Source organism: Lissotriton helveticus, chromosome 3_1 (assembly GCF_964261635.1).
Source record: "Lissotriton helveticus chromosome 3_1, aLisHel1.1, whole genome shotgun sequence".
Taxonomy (NCBI): domain Eukaryota; kingdom Metazoa; phylum Chordata; class Amphibia; order Caudata; family Salamandridae; genus Lissotriton; species Lissotriton helveticus.
The window spans coordinates 1,526,983,160-1,526,989,059 of NC_136061.1; positions in this window are offsets into that span (position 1 = coordinate 1,526,983,160).

The following is a 5,900-nucleotide window of genomic DNA, read 5'->3' on the forward strand; positions in this document are numbered from 1 at the left end:
AGAAGCTAAAGAATCGGTTTATGCTTACTATGAACAATTATTGCAGGTGTTTAAACAGCACAGTGGATAGGAAAATCACAAAAAGGAATATATGGGAAGATTTGTGTCACAGTTTGTTTCTGGGTTGTGACCAGAAATCAGCAGCATGCACATACAGTAGAATATGATTTGCTGGCAGACCAAACCATTAGATGAGCACCTGTGGTATGCCCAATACTGTAATGATGAACAATAGATGAAACAGAAGATGCTTAAAGAAAAATTAATGTTGGCCCAGACTAAGCTGCCTCAGAATGGAATGTTGGTGGAATGCAGAGTATTAATTTCCAGAATGGAGAACAGATTGCCCAGGGTGGAGTGGGTGCTTCTCATGGTAGAGATTGAGGTGTTTCAAGTGATCCAAACTCAGGGGTATCCATTACAACGTTGAAGAAATTGACTCCTTGTCACTATTGTAACAGACTTGGGTATTGGAGGAGTGACTAAAGATGGAATCCTAACCTAAGTGCTGATGGGCAACTGCAAGGTATAAATCAAACACAAATGCAAAATGTTCCAGTTCCGGTTGCAGTCCAAATAATTCAATTCAATTCAATATTCTTTATTCAGATATAAAATATCCATAAAAGCACAGGTCAAACGATACCAGCAACATACAGTTTTTATTAAAAATACAATATAAATAGATAAAAAGGAGATTATCCGATTACAAGGACTTCAATTATGACAATATGTGCAAAACAACAATATCATAGAAAAAAGTTAAAAATGGACAAAATGGCAACAGGATAATGTCGAGCGCATTCAGGGCTTTGAAAAACAAATAGCAGCAGATTACGATAAAGTGCAATACGTTATGTACAATTTAGCAGCATAATGTAAAGTGCAGGAAAAATCAATCTCTCGGGGTGATCCCCTGAAAGACAGGTAACAGCAGATCATTATAAAGTGCAGTTAATTGTGAACAATTTTAGCAGCATAATATAAAGTGCAATTAAATTTGATGTTTTAGGGTAGTCCAATCTACCTTTCATTTGGTGTTCCATACTAAAAATGGAAGTAGGTTCATACAAAAAGGCAATGGTGTGTGATCCCAAACGCTAAGATGCATTTACAAAGTGCTCATAGAAGCACATGAGTGGATAGCCACTCTCAAAAAGGAGCTGACAGTCCAAATAATGCAGATGCCCCTATGATGCAAGTCCCGCAAGCTCCAATGGTCCCTCGGAATATGGGCAATCACACTTTCAATATGAATAAAGTATCAGTAGCAAATTAAAATCAGTTTCAAAATCAGAACCCATTTTAACAGTTCCCCAAGTTGGAGAACATGAAATTTGATTTTCACAATTCATAATGACAGTGCCTGAGGAGGAGAAAGATTGCACACTTGGCGCAGTTTTAGGAGTAGACCAAAGTGGAACATTTGTAGAAGGAGAGGTAAATGGCCACCAAGTGTCTTTTCTAATCGACACTGGCGCTACCCATTCCACTGTTAGAACAGTGGTAATCCTAGACCTACCTCGCTCAGGAAAAAAGATCCAAGTTGTAGGAGTCACAACACAAATAAACAAATAGCTAACCCTGCTTCAAAGAAAGTACCTGTAAAAATAGGTTCATTAGAAGAAGATCACAAATTTGTGATGTGTGATTCAAGTCCAGTAAATCTGTTTTTTAAAAAAAATATGTTTTTATTCCACAGTAGGGGCAAGTTTGATAACAAAAGGAAAAAAGAGATAAAAACAAGTAACAAATAATATAGTCAACGGTTTACACAATTAATACAAACAACAACAAGCAATATCACATCTCCAAGTGTTCATTGATTGCGCCCCAAATCAACATTCCAAGTCTACGCTTTTTTACCCCTTTTATAGCATAAAGACTCCATTCTAATTCAAAGAGGTTATACAATTTTGCTCGCCAAAATTCGAATGCTGGAGGTTCCGATTGTAACCAATCTGATGCAATACACAAACGCGTTGCAGTCATTGCTACAAATTAAAGATGCCTGTGTTTATATAGAGGCGTTCCATTACCTACAGTTTGTCCTACGCCTAATAGCATTAGTGCTGGGGAAATCCTAACAGTAGTCTGTGTTATCACAGTGAGAAAACTTTCCATACTGGTCAGAAATTGATGCAATTTGACACAACTAAAAAATATATGCAAGCTATCAGCGCTATCACTCCCACATCGAAAGCATCTACCGTCATATTGAGTGCCCCATTTAATCATACGACTTGGAGTATAGTATAATCTAAATAAGGTTTTAAAAAATTGAGCCTTTTAATTGGCTGACAGGAAAGCTTCTTTAGACATCAAAATCGCATCCTCTATCGACAAATCCAGTTCCCCCAGCATAGACTTCCAATATATTTTATGTTTCTGGAAATCATCAGGTCTATAATCCAGCAGTATTTTGTACAGGCCACCTTTTTCCTGGAGCGGATCGCCTCCACTAGGGCATTGGAAACTGGTTGAATATGTTTTCGGGTTAAAAAATCCCGAACCTGAAGATATTTAAAAAATGAAGTGTGAGTCAATTGATATTTCATTACCAGATTTTCATATGATAATATAAGCCCTCCTGATTCAAACAGATCCCCAATTTCATAATGCCCCTGTGCGACCAATCTCTAGCTACCTGATCCCAGAATACAGAAGGAAGTATTTTGTCAGCGTTAAAGGGTGAATAATATGTTAATTTCCCTAAATGTATCATTCTGGATACCTTTCTCCAAACTTTGAATGCTGATTCCAAAACTTTAAATCAAGTTAAATCAAGTTCTTTTATAATAATTACCCAAAAGTTCTTTAAATAGACACAATAGCTTGATTCCCTAGAAGTAAATGGAATATGGAAGGTGCTTCAGACGCTTCCTCTATCTGCTCTCCCGTTAATAACAGACGCATTCTTTGCGAAAAACAAACATAAAAATACAACATAATATCAGGAATAGCTCGCCCCCCTCTTTCAACAGGAAGTGTCATCAATCTCATTGCCCTCCGCAGTTTAGCCGGGGCCCAGAGAAATCTCGAGCATAAAGATTGCAGTTGTTGCAGATATTTTAAAGGAATCTCAAGAGGAATGGCTCTAAATAAATATAAAGCTTTTGATAAAATACTCATCTTTGCCTCTTCCGATTATTGTTAACTGAAGACGTCCCCATCTATCTAAAGATTGTTTTATATGTTGTAGAGTGGTCGCCTAATTAACATCTACTATTTCTTTCATAGATGTCTTGATTTTGATGCCTAGATACATAACTTCCGAGACAACTCTGGGGTACGTGATTAGAGTGTTATCCGTACATAAAACTTGAGTTTTTGAAGCGTTTAATTTGTATCCTGAGACTAGACCGAATTCATAGGCCAGCCGCTCAATCTCTACTAAAGCTTCGACCGGGTTCACTGTCGCCACCGCAATATCATCCACATATGCGATTACTGAATACGAGATATTTTGGACATTAAATGGTTTGATTTGCGGACTGTTAGATAATCTATCTAGAAAAGGGTTTATAAATAGAGCAAAAAGCAATGGGGAGCGGGGACATCCCTGCCATGTCCCTCTTGTGATTTTGATCATTTCCGATTTCATACCCATAGCAGCTATTCTTGCATTTGGGGCAGAGTATAGCACCTGAATTGCAGTTAAAAACATTTCTCCAAACCCTGCTCTATGCATAACCTCCCATAAATAATGCCACTCTACTCGATCGAACGCTTTCTCAGCGTCTAGTAAGATCAGTCCTAATTCACGTTTTTCTGCTTGAGTGATATCAAATATGGTAATAACTTTATTTATGTGTGTGACTTCCTCTATTAGGGATGAATCCATGTTGATTTATTGAGACTAAAGGAGTGATAATTTTTTTAATACGGTTGGCTAAAATTTTGGAGTAAAGTTTACTATCACAGTTGAGTAAAGAAATCGGGCGGTATGAACCAGGCATCTCTGGAGGCTTGCCCTTTTTAATAAAGCCCACAATGGTGGCATCATCCCATGATTTCGGTGCATTACCTAGTTGCGCTGCTCTAAAAGTTTCAAGCATTATATCTTTTAATTGACCCAAAAATTTTTTATAAACGTCTCCCGGAATAAAATCGGGACCTGCATCCTTCCCATTCGCCAAGCTTTTTATGGGAAGTTCTAATTCTTCCATAGTAAAGGGGCTGTCCAGTCATTCCTGCTCACTAACATCTAACTGCTTAAAACTCCCCAGGTCTACTACTTGGTCTGCTCCCAAAACTTTCTGCTGTGTATATAATTCTGTATAAAATTGGTGAAAGATATCTAATATCTTCTGCGGTTCGTGACTTACATTTCCATTCTGATCTTTTAAATTGACAATAAGTCTTGATGTTTCCTGCATCCTTAGGCATAAAGCAAGACATCTCCTTATTGCCTCCCCATACTCATGAGATTGTCTTTTGTGTACTAAGTACTTTTTAGTCATCTCTTTGCTCCACACCCCCGATATTTTGGCCCGGCAACGGGCCACTATATCCTCAGATTTGGAGATATTCCCTTGGTTACTGATTTTTTGGATTTCTTTAATTAAGTTCTCTTCTGCAGTTCTTAATGCAGCATAAAGATCTTGCATTTCTGCCCTTAGCTTCTTTTGATGGTAATTCCCATAACTCAAGACCTCACCTCTGAAGCATGCTTTGAATGATTCCCATACAATATCAATACTGGTAGAATGTAAATTAAAAAATTCCGTTATCCAGTTTGACATGTAAGTTTTGAATTGGTCGTCTAAACATAATTTTCTATCAAAGGTGAAACCTTTCAGTGTATATTTAATCTTTAAATCCGGTATTTCTATTAAGATTGGAGCATGATCGGACGATATTCTTGGAAATAATTGTACATTTGCCCCAGTTAATAATGCCAAAGGAGCAAAACAAAAATCTAATCGGCCATTTTCTTATGGGGGAAGGAGTAGAAAGTATACCCCGGGGATGTTGGATGAAGATTACTCCAGGTATCAACTAGACCATGATCTGTTAAAAGATTATAAAGAGCTTTAAACACCCGGGGTTTACGTCCTTTGTAGTTTTCAAGCCCCCCGTTAACTCCAGTGTATTCAGATTAATATTCATGTCACCACATACAATCAGGGGTGAAGCCCAAGTTGCTAGTTCTATGTTCAGCCCCTCCAAGACCTCTGCCTCGTCCAGATTTGATCCATAAATTGAGCATAGAGTGATTTAAGAGCCGCCAATCTTTAATTCCGCTATAAACCACCTTCCCCATTTGTCAGTTAAACTACGAACTGCTGTACAGAATTGTGGCTTAGACAATATCATGACACCCCTGGTCAAGGTTGTTTGTTGTGAGGCGGAAATTAATGAATATCCTAAATCTGCTACTAAATATCTGTTGCTCCATGACAAGTGTGTCTCCTGGAGACATAAAATATCTGGTTGTATATATCGAATTTCTGATGCGACCCTCCTCCTCTTATTTGGGTTATTAAGACCTGACACATTTAAGGAGCAAATTTTAATACTGCGTGACATCATAATAAATCATAATAATCATGTTTGATATACACATGTTACATATTCTTCCAAAATGTCTTGAACAACTTATGACTATTTTACAAAAAAAATTCTGTTATCTCTTGCCCCCACCGTGGATTTTGTCCCCTTTATTCCCCACCAAGCTGCCCACACCCCCCGAACTCCCCACCCCAGGCTCTCTCCCCCCTTCCTCAATACCCCCTTCCCCCCCTTACCGAGGCGTTAGGACTCATAGTCCTGTGAATGTAAAGCTTCCCTAAGCCCCCTGCCTTTCCATCACAGGGATTCTAATATATATAGATAATTGAGACTTAACCGAAGAAAGAGGAAGAAGGGAAAGAAAATGTGATGAAGAAAAGAAGAGA